The 23,457-nt window shown below is 33.0% G+C and overlaps 2 protein-coding genes across 2 annotated transcripts in view; one reads left to right on the top strand and one right to left on the bottom strand.

Annotated features, from left to right (window-relative positions):
* LOC124369221 (muscle calcium channel subunit alpha-1-like) overlaps positions 1–7,910 on the bottom strand; it is a 413,179-nt gene extending 405,269 nt beyond the window's left edge. The window contains exon 1 of the mRNA XM_046827077.1: positions 7,703–7,910. The gene's annotated coding sequence lies outside the window, so the exon portion shown is untranslated. The remainder of the gene's footprint in view (positions 1–7,702) is intronic.
* LOC124369224 (neurogenic locus notch homolog protein 1) overlaps positions 1–23,457 on the top strand; it is an 89,250-nt gene that overhangs the window by 1,831 nt on the left and 63,962 nt on the right. The window lies entirely within an intron of this gene.

Consider the following 23,457-nt stretch of genomic DNA (forward strand, 5'->3'; position numbering starts at 1 on the left):
GAATGTGATTCTCATAAAAATCTAAGTCTAAAATTGAAACCATATGGCATAAATGGTGTTGTTTTGGAGGTTCTAAGTAGTTACTTGACCTGACGAAAGCATATCGTTGTGGTAAATGGTGCTAGGTCAGAGGAACTAAAAATAGTTGTTGGGGGTGCTCCATGGGTTCTGGGTCGTTGTTTGTAATGATAATTATTGATAGGCTATGTCATGTCAACCTAACAATGTTTTTTAATATCTCAGACAATCTTGAATTTCTGAATCGATTGTCTGAGTGTGCACTGAGTGCGGCGGCTGTTTGGTTTGAGGACAATCGATATTGCTGAATGGGGACACGACTTAGCGTATTGTCTTTAGGGGTAAATTTTCCTATGTAGATCCGGTTGCGCTACTGGGGGACTCATATTTAACAAGTATGTCAAAGGTTATCTAAGGTATCCTATTTGTTGAGAGTTCCAAAAAGTAAAATTCCTTCGACACACCTTCGCAGTATGTATTTTCCCCTCATAGTATTAGCCTATGGGTTTACTCTGTGCAGTCATGTGTGGTGTGTTATTGTGTGCACTCCTTAGCCGTAGACAAAGTGATTAATGCTCAGAAGAGAGTCACCAAGCATTTGGCTGGAGAGGAGCCTCTAGCTCACGGTAGGCGTGCTTTTGTGCGTCCGAGCATCTGAACGATTGTTTGTTTGTTTTTTGAGTGTCTGGTGTGGGTGAAAAAGAACAGAACGAATTTAGACACAAGGAACACACTATAATAAGAAATACATAATACAAGAAATACCCCCTTGTTTCATGTACCATACTATAGGATGCATGCTATTTAAACGAGTTTAAAAATTATAGGCCTAAAGATATTTAATATTCTCATTGAAGATGAGTCCAGTTTACAAGATAACATATCGGAAAAAATTGGCAAGTTGTGTAATCTCTTTTATAGAGTGAAAGAATACTAAGAATATTTAACAAAAGTACGATTATAATAATCTGTTTGTGATTTGTCCGTCTTGTCTATATCTTTTTGACTTTGTTTATTTCATCTTACTTGTCATTATTTATTGGTATTTATTTCTGTACTAGATAATTGTTACCATTTATTAATTTTTCTATTGATAAATATTATAGATAGTGTTATTTATCTATTTATTTATATTTTAAGCTTTGTCTGAGATCTGTGATACCTTTTCAGATTTGACTAAGTCCATAATGTTACTGGTTGCATAGCCTATCTTACGCGTTCTGCTCACTGATATTAGCAATTTGTACATTTATATTATAATTTCATTAGTTCCTGCATACTTATATAGATCATCTTGGACCATTTTTATTGACTTTTATCTATTGCATTGCACAATATTGAATGATAACAAACGTTTCATATTTCTTATTATGATTTCTGATTCCAGTCAATAACAACTGATATGTGACCAATAGTTAAACCTTTAAGGCAGAAAACAGACGGAGGTAAATTATAGGGAACGAGACTAAAATTTTCTTTAGTCCATTCTAGATAACTTCTTAAAACCATGCTATAACTGACCATTAATTTATTTTGACTCCGTTTGATTCTTTAGGTTTCCTTTTGAAACCAAAGAGGCATAATTGTAATTGCTTACTGTGGAGTAGTAGTGGTTGGTCTACTAATTAATTTTACGAAACTTTGATTAGTTTTTTTAAGGAAAGAGATTCCCTACGTATTTTGTTAGTTTTATTCGAATTCATACGATGAACATTTTTTGATGTTTCAGTTAACCTTTTTATCGTGTTTTACCATATTATTTTATTCTCATTTTTAATGTTTTTGGTCCCACGTATGCATCCTCTATTAGAACTGTAAGTTATACTGTAAGTACAGTTTTGGAGCCATGCATGTCAGTTTTTGGTTTTGTTTTTATGAAACTTTCTCTAATCAAATTGTGTGTTTTAAACGGGTGTTTCACTCTCTACCTACTCCAATGATCCCGGAACAAAACGGGCTAACATTAACACAAAAATATCTCCTTTCTCATTTCTAATCAGGGACGATTCTTCTGTTTTGTTTACACTTGCTTATGGATGACTAATGTATCCGTTCTGTTTAATATGCAATTTATCATTCATAATATCCTGTGTTAATCTAACTTTTTCTGAACGTATCGGAGAAAATTATAAAATAGGATATTGTATTCGTCCCACCAATACCCTCGAAATGAGATAAAGAGTAAAATTTTAATCTGGTCACGGTTTACATCATGGATAATATATTCTGTGACGTCTGACTGCTTTATGATTGACTTTTAGTGTTCCACAGTGTTTGGGTTAGTTTTAAAACACTCTCAGAATTCCCCCAACGACGCGTTATACCGGCGAAGTATAGAGAGACCTAGAAAGTCACTAATAACACACTGTTCTCTTACTAGGGAAGAGTCCATGCTAATGGAACCATACGCGTTCAAACAACCCACCGAAGGTCTTACATCGAATAATCATTCTGGTCAATAACACTTCTCTGCAACCTGAGCCTCTACATGTGTCTCGAGAAACCGTCTTAAAAAATAGGAAACCATTTTTCTAGCCTAAATATTACTTCTGTTGTCCTTTGGTGACCTCTATGTCGCCACCTTCCACATAGGTTGTTTATCAGACTAATACAATATTTTGTCATCATTAGATAGTTCTTTTAAAAAAATTCCCCTTATCATAAAAGAAAATAAATATTTAAAATTGAACATTGTTCCAACATTTAAACAGTTTTCATTAGCAATATGCAAAACTGCGATCGGGTCCGCCTTTATCCTCGAAGGAAACTATTTAGTATCAAATAGCTTAAATTTACCTCAATGCAATACTAGTAATATTAGATCATATCTTCTGCTAGAATCAACATATTGGACTGCTTTACAGAGCAAGCGGCGAGGATCCTCAACAAAACACTGAACCATTGTAATATAACTTTAATTGGTTGATACTTATCTGTGACGTGCAGGTCGCTCGCTATCTTTTATGTCCCTCGTATTGAAAACCTTGAACTATTTAACAAACTGGACTTTACATCCTATTATAACGCACCCTATTACGATATTCTCTTTCGAAAAAGGTTTTATAGACCATCAACGAAGTATAAACTCAACCACAGATGATACTAAATACGTTACTAAAGTAAAGGTACCAAAGGGAATTGAAACTTAGAAATTCAATTTTTATGATACACGAGGAAATTTTACACCACACGTCAATGGGAACCTTTTAGGCAATGACTCATTAATAAGGATGAATTTTAACATTTGTCCTTAGGAAAACCTGTCCTCTAAGGTGATGCAGTCGGTCATTGGTAGTAATAGTATTTATTTTTAAATAAGCATCACACTTTGATCACATCCCCTTAAGATACTTTTTCTGAAAACAGGAAACATATAAAAATTGTTTTGATCATTCCACGAAGAGTGGTAGGCATTTGAAGCAAAATTTAGGAGCATTTATAATGAGATAAGGCTATGTATTTGTTTACAGTACGTACACGAAACATAACTGTAGAAAATGATATATATTTTTTATAAAAATTAATATTCTTAATAATATCCTTTAAAACGTGTTACAATAAGTGTTTTAAACTGTAAAATGTAAAGCGTTATTAAAATAAATGTAATTCTCATTTTTATAATTATAATTTTCTTAAGTTATAAATCTTTTAAAAAAGTCATGCGCTCAAGTAATAACTCATGTATACGCTATAAAGATTCACATTTTTTTTATTTTTAGTTGCTTGAATTAGCTCTGGTTACAAAATGGACTAGATCTCATACTTTAAATGCCCATAACTTCTCGTTAAGTAATAAAATTAACTATCTACTTTCTTTGTTTTCAGGAAAGTTATTTTGAAAGGGCTGTGACTTCAAGATAAAAAGCCCCAACCAAAAAAAACAACTGCACACCTTGCGATTCCTTCTATTAAGAGATGATTAATAGAAAACCTATTTTGTCATACTATGTGGAATTTATGCATTTGAACTAGTAATTCTGGGCATTTTTAAATCAAAATTATGGAAATATCACTAAAATAGGATGTAAAACGTTCCACAATATGAACCTGCATTATATAAACGATAGGAATAGCGTTATTTTAACATAAGAACATATACTTTCATTAAGATATACAGCAATGAAAATGTGTATCATTACTAAGCTATGTTTCACATAATATTATTTCTTAATCTTCTGTACGAAATATCGTGACAACACAAACCCAATGTATGATCGATTAAGTTTTACCTGACTTCCTCAATGAAACACACCTCCTTGATAAACATTTACGGTTATCACAACTTATAAATTAATTTCTTACGCCCAAATTATAAAGAAGTTGAGTTATTGTAGCCCTTTAAATATAGAAACATTAGATTATGGAGATACAGACCCATATTTTAGTATTGTTTCTGTTGTTTGAACATTAGTTTATTAAATTTACACATACAGAAACATGACTTTAACAAGAAACATCTTTGTTAATTTTGTCCGTAATACTGTTGTGGATATATAAGCGATGTTCTTTATATCGATAAGTACTATTTTCTATTACTTGGATAGTACTTAAAATAAAATTTGTTAATTTTAATTCCGCTACAGGTCTACTTATAATAATATAGGCTCTAACATGGTTTGGTTCACAATACTTAGGCGAGTGAGAATACTAAAATTCCATCTTTTCACGAATAAACCTTAAATAACTGTATTTTAAACATAGTACTAAAATTTCCCTAACACTAATATTATACAAACTGTTTTACACTAATACATGTAAACATCTACCTTAAAACTCTATGAGGAACATAGTGTGTTTTAACTAACGTTTGTATTTCCGTTTTGGAGACATATTAATAAAATTAAAATTAAATAGTTAAATTCCCATTCAAAATGATAAAAATATTTTTAAGAAGGTTTTCGAATATAGGAATACAATTTCAACTTCAGAGCCAAAAAGCCTCTACAGTCAGTATTGGCTAAGGCTACAAAACGATTGCCTAACTGTAATAAACTTTTCTTCATAATATGATAAGATACTCGTACGCAAGTATCGTATATAATGTTATTGTGTACACGCTGCTTATAACAAACGCTGCTTTATTCATTCTAGGTAAATTTAATGAAACATTGCGGGCATGCCCAGCAGGAAAACGTAGACGCCTACCACTAGTCGGCTTAATTAAAAGTTTACACGTGTGGCTGTATCTTGCCGATTGGTGCCATGAAGGCGCTCAATTGTAGAAAAATCGTTTGATCCGGTAGTGGACTAAATAAAATAAGTACATTCAAAATATTGTCTTCCAAAACTTGTTCCCGAAAGAATGGTGTAGTGAATAATTTAGCATCCAACAAAACATTTTAATCATAAAATTATAATAGCAAAACTATCACAAAAATCTCTGTAATATAACAAAAAATAAACGCCTGTATTTAAGACTATAAAAGTGTTTCAAACTATTACTCATAGATACAGCGTGTAGAAGTTATGAGTAATATTTTAGTTATAACTATGATGAATTGGAATTTTCTTTACAATATTTAGAATAAGATAAATAACCATCAACAATTTAAATATATTTACTGTTCTTGCTACTACTTTTACTATTTGAGCATTTTCCAAAAAGTCGAGGATTAGTTTTTTTACGTTTCAAGCTTATATATATAGTTATATTTATATTTGTTTATATTTTTATTGTATACATGCTTTTGATAATGTTACTGAAAAGTAACGAAATATTAAGCTTTTCAAGTTGAAGAAACATGTTTTGTTTTCTTTTATACCTATATATATATATATATATATATATATATATATATATATATATATACTATTTATTGAATAGGTGATTAATTCTTAACATACTCGTTTTTGTTTCCTAGGCACACTTTGCAAGATACAGTTTATTTTTAGGGTGTATTAAGAAACGAATTCCAAACATATTGACAATTCATTGTTGACTGATACCAATCGATGTTGGAAAACCAATTTGATTAATGAAATATGCATTATTTCCGTTCACACTATCAGGGAATCATATAAAATTTAAGTTCTTGGTACTGATCAAAGAAAGTAAAGAATTGTAAAACACAATATTTGTGACGGTTAACAATTGTACTTTTCTGCTAATTTCTTAACGGTGCGAATGTGAAATATGATGTGCAAGTATAAGTCAATATATTTGTGAACAAAATCAACTCTTACAACATCTTTTCTTAGCACCGTCTGAAGGATCCAATTGACGACATTACTAAATATAAATTCTGATGAATTTATCACTCTCTCTCTCTCTCTCATCTGTGTATCATACACCATTTTCACACGTTTGTAACTTTGCGAGAGTAACGCGGTTTTTTTTTATTTGTTAACGAGTATTCTGACCCAAGATGGAACCAATTTACAAACGTTTGTATCCTTTTGCTTACGGTTATGTAATAAAGGAATCAAATAGATGTCAGATATATTTGGGTTATCTTATTAAAACGTAATATCAGTTAGGTTTGGATTTAGGAGTCTTCTAAACAGAAAATTTTTTGTATTATTTGCTGTTAATGGTACTTATTATACCATTAAGAAAATTAACAGTGCTGTTAATGGTATAATAAGTATAAACAAAACTAAAATCTGACATTTATATTTTTGAGTGAAAAGAACAATATCTGAAACCGTGAAATCTCAATTGAAACCTCCACAGGCTTGTCTGTTCCTAATTACTATACGATATTATGAGTATATCAAAAGGCGTAATATTTTCATTAAACAAAATTTAGATGAGGTCATGAATGAAAATTTTGATATTTTGGATAAGGTGCCTATTTATTTTCAATTAATTCTAATTCAACTTTGGATCTGGGCAGGAATCCGAATAAAATTCTAACTTACGTTGCATTTGAAGAGTAGCCAAATTTCAAACCCTATCTATCTATGCAATACGTAACCTAACTGAAAATCGCTTCCTAGAACTGGGTTGCTAAATTCGATTAGACATGTGTTAAGCCTGAGTTTGTATTGATGCAGGCGATATTCAAATACTTGTTATAGTTTATTTGGGCAGGCACTCTGTTATTGTTTTCGTTATAAATATATACCACTATACTATATTTATAACTAGACACTATTTTTAAATAGATCTGAAGCTACGTGTTTGTTAATATTCCAATACAAATACAGGTAGTCACTGATACAATGTAGATGTTTACGTGTTGTCTCGTTTGAGCGAGACGTGACCCTGTGCGGCACGAGTCTCATGTCTGCCAGCCATGGCTACAGCACAGTTCTTGTTGCGAAATATGACGTGCACAGTCTATCGCTCGCTACCCTACCGCAATATCACCAGCACACACTCGCTCTATATGGCAACAAGACCCTATAAATAATAAAACACTATTGTTGAAACTCAATACTGTGTCCGGTAGTATAGTTTCTAAAATTCTTCTTTATGAATATAATAAACTACTGTTAGTGAATCATAGCATCTTCGTGTTTTACCAGGAAGATGAAACCAACCGATGTAAGCCTTTTCACTGAAGTATAAGCCTCATCGTGTAAACAATAACCACTACATGGTAAAACAGTGTCCTTATCGCAATTAAAAAGAGTTATCTACAGCTTATAAGATCGCTATAATGTGTCTAAATGGCTTCTCAGAGAATGGGAAAGAGGTAGAGAGAGCGAGAGAGAGAGAGAGAGAGAGAACTCGTTCTACCTGAAAGTGATGGGTGTGCTCGGGGACTTTGACACCAATATCCTTACCGGTCACTGCACAATCACTGCACTCACACTCAGCCCTCACTGTCAACGTCAACTTCAACCGTCAAACGTCAATCACGAACCGTCAACACCACGCACACTGGAATGTTAGACACTACATCCACATACAAATCACGGATGCCCGCACTGTGATGGTATTAATATCAGCAACGGGCCACTGTGCTGGCCAGAGCGCTGTTCCAAAATTAACCCGCGTACTATCAGTTCCAATACCATCTCCCCTGCTGCTCACGAGCCCAGTCCGTGTATCATCAGTTCTAATACAATCCTCTCCACTAGCACGGGCATCTTGTCAATCATAAAGTAGCTAACAGTATTCATTTCTTTGGCTCATTTTATAACACTTTGTGGCCACTGACCGACTAACTGAATTACTGAACCAATAAATATCCACTTAACGAACGATTTTGTTTACTTCCGGATGGTTGTTGGAGGGGGACATTTGAAACGTTGGTGGCTTTTGTGTTGAAAATTATCATACACAAAAACCACCAATTTTTTTACTTATTTACTAATAGGTGATTTTTATACGTTAATCATTATTCCTAAAATAATCCACAAAATAAATTTAAAAATCCATAGAAATAATGAGTCCATAGGCTAGAATGTAAATCGTACAAACAGGGTAGAATCTAGTATCAGCCAAGAAAAAATGCCATAAAATCACTAAACCTTTTTTACTTTTTATGAACTGGTCTAACGCATCCTTGATATAAAACATTGGTTTAAAAAGTGGTGTATGGTTATATAAAAATATTAAGTATTTTAAGACCACTCTCTAGACTGTGAAAATTATATAATATAGAAGTGTAATATTGCAATTAGATAAAATTAATGATAAGATGTAATTTATGTATAAGTAATAATGTTAATAGAATGTAATATATTTGAGTATTTGTAGGACCAAAGCTTTAGGCTACAATAAAAGTTAACCATATTTAGGTAGTATGAAGTAAGTGAACTATATACCGCACATGCTAAATAAGGCCACTATATAGCTATTTTCCTTAATAACAAATAAACTTATAAACATAAAACTTATGATCGATTTAATTTAATTTAACTCTCTTAATCTAAAAATTAAAGCACAGAAATGTTTATATAACAGTTTATATATATATATATATATATATATATATATATATATATATATAAAAATATTATTATTTGAAAAATTAACAGTAGTTTCACAAAAATCAATCTTTTGCCACCATTGATCAGGGTGTACTTGCAAATTTTGTTCATAATATTATCAGTCACAATTTTTTATTTATAACTAGGATTCAGATTAGCAATGGTTTACATGGTCTAACTATTTCATCACTTTAGTTTAGCATCTTGAGTAGAATTATCTTATCTAATTTTTTTTCTAATATTTGTAAAAATGGAGATATGTCCGTTGATATGTAAAATAAAATAAAATAAATAAATGATTAGGGTATATACACATATATGCTACCCTCAAACTATTGCTCATGTTAATAGGGGCAATATAAATCATTGAAAAACATTCAACAGCTTCAGAGATGAACGTAACTAAACACAGAAAAACAAGAGTGTTCATGACATTTTTACTAAATTTCGATGGGTCAGAGAACGCTTCAATATTCAATCTCACAAAAGCGACAGATAAAAACTTAAAGTTTGATGTTTATTCTACTTTAATGTCAAATATTTCTATTGAATTATGTTCCCTAAACCGTTCTGGCCCTACTCTCTGCATTGTACCGTGTACTTAGTGAACTCTACTGTTATTATTAAGCCGGTTCAGTTATAAAAGTTTTATATTAATAAGAATATAGCTAGCTGTGTCTGGTTATTACGGAGATGCCATGATGTTTGACTTGCGATGATCTGGTACCGAAACCGATAACGGCCAATCCAATACGTTTTATTAAGCGGTCTGAAAATGTAAACTCTTTATAATTTATTGCAATGTGTTTATTTAAAAATTTTAACTAATAATAGTGATGTGTTACAACTTACCACACATTTTAATTAAAAGTAATTTTATGTATTTATCTCAGTATTTGTAAATTTAGTTGCCTCTGGCATATCTGTGTAAAATGTATCGTGTGTGAGAATATACCTCAATTGGTATTAGACTTTTTCTAAGAGTGAACAACAATTTGTAATAGGGTTTTGATCTTATACACTAAAAATTAAAGTGAAAAATATTACATGTATATTTAGCTACCTCTCCTAAATCAGTGAAGCTGCTCCCCGTAGTAGGGTGGAACATTTTTTGAGTTGATTTATTTATGTCGATGTAATCGATGTAAAGGTTTTAGAGTATTTAGAAAAGAGTATCAGTTACCATCTCTAGCACTAATAACACTCCAATGTGTGTACTTTACTCTTAGTTTGAAATTATTCTTGTTACCTAAAATTCTCCACGACTTGTTAGCAGTTGACACCGTTTCTCCGTGCACAGATGTTTTCGAGATGATGTACCAAGTAAGTATAGGCTCATTTGTTTTTAAATTGTACGTGAATATATTTTCTTAAATGTACATGGACCTTGCTTATCATAACAATTTGTGCATATCTTGTCTCACACTAATTACATAATTTTTATCACAAAATAAAAATATAATTTTAACTGTAGTATTAATAAAACACACGAAAAACCATAGATCGACTAATAAATAAAAAATCTCCAAGGGTAGTTCACTTCTCGCTGTCTTATATCATCCAGTTCAACCTACACTGGATAGAGCAAATACCGATGTATCAGTACGAGCAACCCCATCGGTGGTAAGAGGCAGCACATTACTGTCCGCAAATGCCGAGATATTGGGGTACAAGGGTTGATCGATAGGTCTAGTCTGTAGATGACTCTTGGAGTGAGTGGAACTACCTTAGTGATAAATGCTGTTGCTAGCCTAAATATGAGGAGTCCCTTCCCATTTCCGCGTTGACTGGAAAATATCGGAACAAAGCTAGCCTCCTCCTTCTTGTAAGATGACTGATACATGCAGAGGTTTAGTTCAAAATTTCTCCAGCCGTCTCAAATGTCTAGCGGACAAACTAACAGCAAACTGCAGAGATTTAGTTTAAACGAATTTCTCATCAAATTGACCATACGGCATTTGTTTGAGATAATTTAATTTTTAAAAATGAAGGGTATCTAAAAGACTGCTATATCTCCTCATAGGATCTCGACCGGGGTCTCTACCACCAAACTTTTCCATTCTGAATATGCTGTCACTCCGGAAGTAAACGCAAAAGGTCCTTTAACGATTAAGTGCATACCCCTCACTTTCTTCAAAATCTTGTCCTATGTGAAATAACCCCTAAAATTAGACGTGTTGCTTTACTCCATACTACAGATACAAGTAACGTTAGTAACGATTGTAAAAGTTATATAGCGGGGTTTAGAAAGGCTCTTGAAGAATTTAAGTTTATCTCTATAAATTACTAATCTTTATTGTATATGGCTAAGTTACCCCTCTAAGTAGTTTACAATTTAGTTTTAATTGGATGTAATAACACAGCGCGGGTTGTAACAGTGATGCAGAAGGAATGTACATTCACCTTTGTAAAGTTCCAATGTTTGTTGTGGTTACTTAGTTACTCCTTTATAGGTGATAAGTCTGGTAATGTTTAGTATTAAGTTACTCCTTTGTTTTTACATTGTAACGTGTTTTTTTAGCGATTTGTACGTCTGGATTTGATGGTGAAACCGGAATTCCGTTTGTTTTTTTCGTTTAGATAATTGTGAAACAAAATTCTGAAAATAATGATTTTTTCTGTTGATTTCAATGCTCTTTATACTTATCCTTTTCCTGAAAGCATGGGTCAGTTACGATTCTCCTTTATTCTGTTAAGAGTCGTGTTGTATAACACATATTGAAATATTGGTCTATTTTTAGGTCCGTATGGCATTGTTATTGATTTCAGATGTTTTCTTAAAAAGGTTTTCTGTAGATAGCAAAAAAGTTAGTTAAAACAGATATTATATAATTAAAGTTATCAACGCCAACATTTGCTACATTTATTTGTAAGAAATGGAATTTGACCGGAGTTGAAACACAAAATAAGAGGATATTTTCTCCTGCATCTGAGAATAGCTGCTATTTTATGGATACATATTTTGAATCCTTGTATTGCGCCGAATAAAAGCAGAATTTGTATTAAAATATAAAATTTTGCTTACGTATGACATTTACGGTACCGTGTATCCATTGTTATCTGTGTGTAATTTATTTTTATCCCACTCATTCTATCTCGCCTTCAATAAAACTTTGTTTGTAAAACTGTACGATTTTGTTGTTCCTAGGAAGGTTACTAATAGAAGATATTTTAAGAAAGCCTTGTAAATGATTATTTTGTCATTATGGGCCAAATGGAAACCAAATAAATAGTGAAATGGCACTGTCTAATTACAGATTTATTTCAATTTAAAACTTTCCAATTATATTATATTAGGATAAACAGTATATATCATTATTGCATTACCAACATACTTATTAAGAGTACATTTATAATTTTAAAATGTGATTGAGAATTGATTTACATGGTCTCTATTCCGATTTTTCTTTTCTTTGCACCATATTATGTTGCCATTTTTATAAGAAAATATTGCAAAATTTTAAGTTACCATGTCTGTGAAAAGGTCGCCTGCGCAGACATGATTATTACAACAGCTACTGTCACAAAAGCACATGACAAGATACATCCTTTTACTACGGACCATATTAGTTTTAAGGCTACGCGGGATGTGGCATAACTGACATCTGTTTTCAGTTTTATACTGCTTCAAACATTGTTTACACTATTAAATTCTTGAAATATTTCCGTCCCGCTATGGAGAGCTTATTCAGTCAACCCGTTTCTGTTTAACCGAACGTCAGTTGGCTGAAGTTGGCTCTTCAAAGCAAAGCCGAAATATTTGAAGGATGTAATTAATTGTGAAGTAATGTTTTGAAGCGATGTGAAAGGGAATACATGACTTCATTAGATGTTACGTATAAAGCATTTTTCCTAAACGGTCTGAACACAGTAAATACCGACTGTGAAGGAATGGTGGCTGTAGTTACAATTAACATTTAAAGACAAGGTGAAGGAGCGTAGGGCGAAGTCCATACGAAAAGCCATCTAAGGAGTGGGTGGGTCGCAGTCGGCAGGCGTGTCTACCAAAGCGAGGATCCGCTGGACAATGACGGTGGGTGTTCTTCGCTCAGGGACGTCTTCTCCGTCCTAATCTATGTCGTGATCGTTGGCGGTGGACACAGATTTTTCCAGGCAGTTTTCGTACCAAATTGCCTACCTACATACCGATTGTGACAAGGCTACGAGGCACACCAGTCACGCGCCACGCCCGCCTCAGTGTTAGGTGTTTGTATATTGTAATTACTCTTGTCTAAAGATTGTCTTATCCTTGGCAGATTGTAATAAATAGTATTACAGAACTGGATCCTAAACACAATAATAGCAAATACATACACATTGCAATGCACCGTTCGTTAACATCTGAACATCGTTTCTTTCTTTCTTTTATACGGGAATATATTGAATCCATGTGTAAAACGTGTGGATCAATATGTTTGCTCTTTTTAAGACTATATTCCCTCCATTCCCCCAGCAACTCCTGAGCGACTTTTATCTCAAAATATAAACAACTATGTTCTAGTCTTCTAATAAAGTCTGTTTGTAAAATAAAAAAAACTAAACATGATATTATAAATTATGAAAACGCGTAGAAGTAAAACTACGTCATGAAATGTACAGTGTCCTATTTATCTGTGCCACCATTGGTTTCTCATAGATAACAAAACGTACAAAAAGGTTTAAACTGGAAACTGTACCTAGTTTTTAGTTACACTTTGATAATTTTGGTGCCGTGTTACAATATGATAAGAATCTGATATAAAAGTATCTATTACTAGAATAAAATGCTAAAATTTCGACCTCAAACAGTTCAATCTATACAAAATAACAGTGGTTTAAATTTACAAGCGTAAACTTGTTGAAAATAGATTTGTTAAAATTCTTGTAAGTAGTTAGAATTGTAATACCCCAACAATTAACACTGGATATAAGGAAAAATATGAGTGGACTGTAACATTAGTCTTTATGAGATACTAATGTTAGCACACATAAAATTGAAAGCATGTGCAAAATTGCACAAGGCAACATGGGAGTGCATGAACATTACCGAGAAAATATTTTTATTCTTTTAAACACCGTTTTACCGAACAATCTAAGAGAGCATGATAATTTTCCTAATAATTTAGAACCGCGTTGGTGATTACTTTGTTCAGTGACCCTAACTCTTCACATCTTCCAGTGGATGCAGAGGGTTAACATTATACGGAAGCATACACTACTTTTGTCAAAACGTAAGAAATGTTTTTATAAGTATAGTGTTAACTTTCTTAATCTATCATCTACATGTTTGAATGTATTTTACACGATTTGTTTCTCTTCAAAACGCATTGAGATAACAAACTACAATTTGACAGTTATGACAGTATTACTTTACCATTTATCTGTCACAAAACATATTTTCCAATTTTTCCGACCAATATTATAGGAACATTTTTATAGAGTGATTATATATTATATGTGTCAAGTAATAATGGGTGCATTGAAGGGTTTCCAATGCTTATTCTCTGTATAAAAAAACTTGTTTCTAAAAGGGACGTAAATGTATTACCTACAAGTGATATTTCATTTCACTGTGGGAGTGCCGATGGCCGAGTGGTCTAAGTCGTTGGACTTTGAGTCTGAGTTAGAGATAGCGCAGGTTCGAATCCTGTCTGTGACCGTTGCACTTTATCAGTACCATTGACCTTGTACTGTATCGACTCTCCCCCTATTCTGTTTGATAAGATCCTCGCACAGGCCAGTGCCCCATGAGGACGGACAGAATAAGGCTTAAAAGGGGATCGGTCTCTCCTTTTTTATAAAAAAAAATTATACCAATACAAATAAACTTGAAAATGACGATTATACGCAATTGCTGCTGTTAGATAGTAATTTTCTCAGAATAACAATTAATATTTCTTATTAACTCGTAAAATCTTGATATTTAGGAGCAATACCATGAGCTCATTACATCTGACCGACCGGGTGTTGTTTAGTACGTATTAATAATAAATAAGGACAAATATCAGTTGTCTTTCTCTTTTTTTCGTTTGTGGATTTAATTCCATTTAAATGCTGACTCTATTTCTTTTCTTTTGTGATAGGAAAATTTTCATTTTGTAGCACTGTTTATTGTGCTTTTAAGATGGAACCTATTAAGTCCGAGCACAGTTACAAGTAGTCGTATTTTATCAATTGTTTCGCTAGAAGTAATGCTATATTAGCGACCACAGTATGTAGAACGTTGTCCTAAAGTATAACACAATGTTCTTAAATTATTTAAAGAAGTTCGCATTTACTCTTTTTACAAGAAGAAGACAAAGTATCAGCAAATACAGGGACCATTGTACAAGATGTGGATACAATCAAATATATGGTAAATACTCATAGCTGCTTATTAAATACAGCACTCATTAAGACTTTTACATTTTTAAATTAGATTATTATAAACATCGAGTGAAACTGTTCGTTTTTTCAAAGACAACGTCGTTGAAACACTTAATTTCATACAGAGCGTCAATTTTACTGATGAGGCAGGTTTACTCGTGAGGAAATAATTCATTTTAGAAGTGAATGGATGCGTATTTCATGACACGTTAAGGCCATCTACAACTTTTATAGCAGGTTAAATGGACAAATGCACTTCGTTTTATTTAAATATGTTCTCCCAGACCTCCTTGTCACTTCCCCTCTTTGAATGAGGCATGACAAAAAGCTTCAATAAGAATGTTATAGCTTCAAAAATCTATTACATTCTGTCAGTTTAGCTCGGCAGCACATGGATGGAGTAAATAACAATCAAAGGATTTGATGGGACGGTTCTGTACCTCGGTCCTCACGATCCCCGAGTTCCATTCCAATATATGTTTGTATTTTAGGGAGGTATAAAACAGGTGTCTTATTTATCTTATGTTGAGGACGCCGTACACATGTCTACTGTATAGTACAGATCGGTGAAGTAATCCAGTAACCAAATGCATCAGGTTCTGCAGTTAACTTGTAGGCAGGCACATTGATGATTTGTTCAGAAATAATTGAGATTTAAACAAATTTTGTCTATTTTTATGTTTAAAATAAGAAAATACAATTCTTTTTATAAAAAATTTTTAATTACTACCTTAGTAGCAAAAAAATGTTTTGTATGTAATGGACATTTGTTCGTTTATAGGTCATTTTTTAGAAGTCAGGATTACAAACAGTCAGTTAAAGCTAAATTAATTAATCGGTTTTCCATACTTTTGTACATTTTTAAAATGTCAATGAATCATTAAATACGCCATCTTAGAAAATGTAAAACCTCTTCTCCTGATTGGATGCATTGCTTGATTATTGACGGTTGATAAATTGAAAGAATAAAATTTATTTTAAGCATGTGGCATCTGCCACTTTTATTCTGTTGACCCATGATCGAGCCGGTATCCATACCGAGCCTTCTTCCTAATCATAGTTACAGCTGGTCATGTCTTCTGCTAATTATGGATGCTATCCTCGTCGCTAGATGCTTCAATTGCTGGTTCGTGCTATCTTAGCGTCGTTTCAGTAGTTTCGGTGATTAGGATCTTCCGTAATCTAGTTTGTAAAGGATGAGTTCAACTATCGCCTTCTCGGCTTCCAAACTCCGCAGGGTGAACTTGAGCCGTGCAATTTAGTGGACAGGGTTATTAAATCCAAGCTGGCTTCCCCGCTACCTCAACGCCCCGGCACATTGTAGTGGTTTTGAAACGTACCTAGTCTTCTTAAAAGGTCCACTTAGCTCTGAAATTAGTTAATTAGGGCAGCAGTGTATTCCAAATTCAGTTAAAGGCCAAACTAAACTTTCAAACACTTACTATTACTAAGTTAAAAAAAGTGAAAAAGATTATGTTTAGAGATATATTGCTCTTAGACATAAAGTTGAACACGCCCGAAAATTAGCAAATCAAGAAAATTAATTGATCAGAGTCATGATTGATAACAAAAAACTTGTACGTAACAAAATCCATTATGTACCTGAGAATCGCAATCAGAGGAAGCACACAAAAATGCCACTGTATATTACATGCGCCCCACAACAACTCGATTACTTTTTTTCAGACCATCAGTGTTCAGATATAATAGTTATTTTGTTAGTCTAAATTGTATCTAATGTCTAAAATCTTTCTATTTCGCATAGTATAAAATCGCTTTATAGTGTTTATAAATTACGATTCGACACAAATTGTGATGTGGAGGGATTAATTAAATATCTTATATACTCCTTTTCAAGTAACTACCTGCAAATGACTACATTAAGATCAAATGTTTTTGTTTAATATTATTGTAAGATTCTTTACCTGAAGATGTAATTACAGTGGAGACATGTACTTGGCACACCGCTCCCGTCAACGTCACTGTGAAAACGGAAACCAGATGAACTGTTACGGTTACTTTTTGTATATTTTTCTCATTAAATGTTTCACCTGGTTTCTTCTATATACCTGAAATCACCCTGTGACAAATGAAGAGTATCCTTGCGGAGTACGTAATCGTTAGTTTCTTACCACTATGGAGCACTTAACTGTACACCCGTTGTGTGTTGGGTGGGCTGGACAATACTTGGCATATATGTAGGCAGGTAAAATGAAACAGATTTGCGTAACAGGGTCAAGTCTTACCTGGAAAGTGGGACTCATGTTCTGATAATTGCAACAGCGAAGGGGCTCATGTTGGGAGAGCAGTTGCACAAGCCCACAGTGCGTATGATTAATTTCTTAAGTATGCTGGAGACTACCGCATAAGAAAATGTATCAATCATTTTAATTAAATTTTGGAACATTTCCTAAGATCGTATTTCAGAGATATGCTACCGGCGCGGCGGGTGGTTTAGAATTGTTTGTCTAAAATGTGTAACTTTGACAAACAAACTTACTAACTTTGGTTAGTTTGGGGCGTTTGGGTTGTTGAGCCATATACAACTTTTTATGTCCAATATTGAGATTTTTCGTTTTACCCTAACCATTCAGATGAAGGAAATCGATTTAAAAATATTCCTTTCTTATGAACCAACTTAAACGAAGAGGAGTAGAGTAATTTTCGGAGCTCTCAATCTTTTATAAACCAATGATTCGTCATATCAAGTATTATTGACATAACCATGCTATCATACTAAACTATTTAGATATTAACAGACCGATATGAAAAGTTTTAATTCTCACTGTCAAGTACTGACCTAGATATTGAACTGAAATATTAAGGTAAAACTTTCACAAATAACTTTTTAACACTTATTTATTTGAAATGGCTTCAATGAGCTATGGTATATGTGCTTTAAGAGTGAATTATTGTTCGAATTGTTGTTTCCAAACTGTTACTCGAATAAAGTAAGTCAATCTACTTATGCAGTAAACATTTCTATATATATATATATATATTTATTTATTTAAACAGAACACATATGTTAGTATTCGTGAGATATTAAAGTGAAGAAGGTAGTGTTATAAATATGTATAGAGTTGTACAAAAGTCCTGAGATGGCTTGACAATTCTTTAGCGGTTTAAAATAAGATTAAGCTCTCAATTTAAACAGAGGACTTAAAACTAGTTTCTTCTATCACTGACTCTTCATCTTCTCAGAGAGTCAGCACTTAAGAAATCGGAATAAAATCTATAATTCAAGTAAAAATTGTAGTAGCATATAATTTTGAAGTCCCTCGAAAACAAAGGTGTGGAAAATAAAATATAAACAACCCATAAAATATAGGCTATTTTAGGTTTCTTTAACATTCAAAACTAAATATAATACAGACATGAGGGTAAGAGAAAAATGTATAGAAAAATGTATACAAAAACGAATACGGATAGAGAAGTTTAAATATGAAGTATATCATCAGTTCTCGTATCTCATCCTATTCCCGCTATGTCACACACTATTACTGCATGTGTGTACCCCCCTCCCCCCACAAATGCAATAATACCGTAAAGCGCAGAATACAGCATTTTTTTAATTAGGCCAACAAAGTATTTATATTTACTGTGATGTAATCGGTTCTCGGTTGAGTTTATTTTTTACATTTCGTAATCTCAATCCTTTGAAACAATGTCTCTGGAGGCAGGAAACTTAAAAGTGGTAGTTTTACCTATTTTGAAATGAAGCTGAAGATAATAACAAGCATTTTTATAGTTGGCTACTTTCATACTGTATGATTAAAAACTGACACGTTTTAATAATTTAAGAAAGTAAAGTAATTTCCGATGACCACTACAAAATTGCAATTGCAATTACAAAATGTGATTTCCAAAGAATAAAAGTAACAATAAATTGTATTCTTACAATACAAATTTGATCCCTCTTATCTTCAGCCTTTTTCCCTTTCTTTGATTACAAAATTGCACAAAGAGAATACGCTAAATTTCCACAATTCCGTTTGGAGTGGTACAAAAATTCTTCGGGACAGGTGTCTTAAAGGACTTAATTTACAAAGAAATAACTCTACCAAAAAAACGATCGTACCATATACAGGGTGTCAATTAAGTCTGGAACCTCTTTTTTAATTTTTAAACCACAATATAAAAAAATACCAAAGTTCACACGTGCTTACTGGTGATAGTAACGCATACATCTGCCCAATTACCGACCGGATAATCCCTTTGGGGGACGGTCCACAAGGAGTCAGACAAAATTCTTAAATAGCAGCATAGGTCAAGTTTGGTATCAAATTAAAGGTCTCACTTAGCAGAGTACAACGCCGCAAACCGGACTTCAAAAGGTGGATTCATTCAGTAGGTATAGTTATTTGAATTTTAAAACAATTGAACAATATAAAATATTAGGTATTACAAGTAAACACCAATTTTAAAGTACCTGGGATCAAAGTAAGTGTTCAAAATGTTCCCCTCCCATCATCTGACAATGTAGTAATCGAAGCCAGGAATTAATAATTAATACCAATAACACAACTACTGTTAGAATGTGAAAGTGACAGATTGAGTCATACACAGCATCCACAGAAACTTAACGTTTGGGCAGGTATTACAGGAAATCAAATTATGGGCCCATTATTTATCAATGGTACTTTAAATGGTGACTTGTATCTAGCAATGCTCCAAAATGAGATAATTCCTGCACTAAAATCTGCTCTTGGTCGACAATTTCAAAGAATTTATTTCCAGCAAGATGGCGTACCACCACACTTTGCTCTCCTTGTTAAAGAATACTTGGATACAATATTCCTTCACAGTTGGATTGGAAGACGTGGTGCAGTAGAGTGGCCTGCTCGTTCCCCTGATTTATCTCCGCTGGATTTTTTTCTTTGGGGATACCTCAAAGATAAAGTTTATCGTACTAAGCCTCGAGATTTGGCGCACCTAAGAAATCTCATAGTCCAAGAAGCTCAAGATATTACTCGTGACTACCTTCAAAATGCAGTGGATGGCTTTTAAAACTGCCCAGGACATTGCCAGACGATGGGAGGGGAACATTTTGAACACTTACTTTGATTACAGGTACTTAAATATTGGTGTTTACTTGTAATATTTAATAATTTACATTGTTCAATTGTTTTAAAATTCAAATAGCTATAACTACTGAATGAATCCACCTTTTGAAGTCCGGTTTACGGCATTGTACTCTGCTAAGTAATACCTTTAATTTGATACCAAACTTGACCTATGCTGCTATTTAAGAATTTTGTCTGACTCCTTGTGGACCGTCCCCCATAGGGATTTTCTGGTCGGTAATTGGGCAGATGTATGCGTTACTATCACCAGTAAACACGTGTGAACTTAGGTATTTTTTTATATTGTGGTTTAAAAATTAAAAAAGAGGTTCCAGACTTAATTGACACCCTGTATATTAGGACGTGCTATAATTGTTCATATAAATAATTGTAGCCCTACTATATGTATTTGCTTGACGTATACACATGAACAAGATTAAAAGTTCTGTGAAAAGACTGCTATAGTTGTGTGAAGCACTTAAACCTAAAATTGGAGGTTATATGGTGTGAAAATATTTTTTTATTGGAGTATTTTGCAAACGGACACAAATGAGATGCACAGGCGGTCATAAGAAGTTTTGGAACAGCGCTATGTGTGGCGCGACGGGTATAGGCCAGGTTTCTTCTCGAGGTGACTCCTCGTTTACGTATTCTAAATATAATACACAAGCACACGTGTATGTCTATCCTGACTTACAGACCTATGTACACAAATTCTAACTGCTCTTAGAAGACCTTGAAACGCGAGGTTCCACAAATTTATTGCTTTTACTGTTTATCATATGAAAACTAAATCGTACGCATTTTTTCGTGTTAATAGCAATAATAATTGTTTTTTGCGGTGTATGAAAAACATATAGATTTTATAGTAAACATCCAAACTAATATTATAAGAAATCACAGATCTGTCACTTGTGTTAATAGTCAAAAATACCTATAGACAGCGACATGAAAATCGGAATACGATCTGTAAAAAGAGAATCTCGTTAATCAACCTACTCCTTTAATGGAGTACTTGTCAATGAACTCACCCAACGTTTAAAATACGGGTTCTTAAAGGAATCGATTCACAACACCTGAAACTGTATTCCGTTTGGTTTATTGCGGACGCAGACAGGGGTGTCAATTAAGTCATCAACGACCAGGGGTGGAGGGCGGGAGGGGTGCAGCAGCTGTTGACCTATTATGTATCAATCTGAAAAGTTCTCTGATGTTTTCAACTTGTTCACTGTTTGGAACTGCAGAAATAAATAGCTGCAGTTTGGAACAATTATTTATATTTTTCTTTTAAAGCAAACAGCTCAAGATTATTTTCCTCCAGAATATCTATATAATAATACTGCATACCAAGTGAGGATGTACTAACCCAAAATGTTCTAGTTTTAGAATGGTGGGCATTATTTAACTAATTATTCTAATAACATATACAGTAATATTTTGTCAATAAAATGTTATATCAGTTACGTGGCTGAAATTTCGGTTAAAGCCTTAAAATAGAAAACGATGTTTTACTCGGATATTTTAAGAACTCTTGCTTATAACTTTCTCCAAAATCCATAAAAATATGCCTGGTCGTATGTGGAATTCAATGTAATTTTATTCCATGTCATAGGTCTTAAAGTTGATTTGGAAACATTGAAATTATCTAATAGCTTGAATTTGAGTATTTGAATAGTCCCCAAACTGCAGGAAAGGGGGGTGTCATATTTCTCGAATTAAGTGGTCCTTACTGCTCATATTAAGTTGTAACCATACAACAAGAGTCGCTTATGGGTTGATGACAAATCTCTGGGGGAATGCATGCTACTACGGCCCACACTATTCGATCAGTGTGATAAAATCTGGATATGCTGACTTCTACTTCCATCACAAAACGCCTCGGATAAATTAAAGATATACATTAATTTTGTGTGCTCAATGTGATTTACCGAATACATCGTTGATCCATCTTGTCTAAACCACAATTTATAAGAAGACAAGGTTTGGTTTAAATCCTTTAAGGATATATACATGATTTTTTTAGAATTATTGGAAACTTCAACCATTTAAAATAAGCATTCGATATTCTTGGTAGTTGGTTTTTCAAAAGAATTGAACGTAACAGTAAGTTTTACACAAGCGTCCGCTTAAACCTTGACTTGATTTAAAATTTGAAAACTGAACTGTGTACCTAGTTTATCACTAATATCAGTTATTGTCCATTATAAATATGGAGCTATTTACGTATTAACTGGACTAGAAGACACCCCAACCCGCTTCGCGTTAAGATCTAGCGTACGGTAAACTTGGTCTGCGATTTCGATTACCCTTTTGAGTTCACGTTCATAAACATATTTGTTGTACCAGTAATTTAAACCATATCCTGAACCATTGTTAAAGCAAGTTAAGGTACATTTTTAATGGTAAATTCAAGTAGTGATTACTTAATTTGAATGGGTTAGATTGATGTACAACTTAACTTTTTACGGTTACATTTTCAATAAATTTAAATCTCTTACATTTTAACATGAACATTCCTCATGTTATAGTAGGTTCTGACCTTAAATAGTTGATAGTATTATTTTGTGTTTGTTTTTAAATTATACAGATATAATCGTATTTATTATTAGTATTCCAAATACCACTTAACTAAGTGTTTTACGGTATTTAGCTGCTTAATTTTAGTTCAATTTTACTAAATTCAGTAAATTTAAATATGTATAACTAGACCCGCAAATAACCGAGCCATCAACTAAGCTACCATCCTTGTCTTATATTAAAAATAACATGAAAGTAAATTAAACAAGCATTAAATTTGAAAAAAAATTTTGAAATTTTTCGCAGTAAATATGTTTACATACTTATTGCTTTAATTGTATAAGAATACTGGAAGAGATTAAGACGTAAGTAAGTGGTGCTATGTTTAGCCACCTTTCAAAAGGTTGTATCCGCCCTTATCTAAGTTTCGCATATTGTTCTTCGGTTGTGTTATACAGGTCATAATCTATAAAAACCTTAAAACAACGAAGCTCATTATAATACTAAATAATATTAAATGTTAATGAAACAATACTTTCCAAAATGGTGTATTTTTAGGACGAGGCATTTCAAAACTAAAGGTTTCATCATAAGGCGACACACAAAAAAAGGCAAAAAGTTTACGCAA

Source organism: Homalodisca vitripennis, chromosome X (genome assembly GCF_021130785.1).
Source record: "Homalodisca vitripennis isolate AUS2020 chromosome X, UT_GWSS_2.1, whole genome shotgun sequence".
Classification (NCBI taxonomy): Eukaryota; Metazoa; Arthropoda; class Insecta; order Hemiptera; family Cicadellidae; genus Homalodisca; species Homalodisca vitripennis.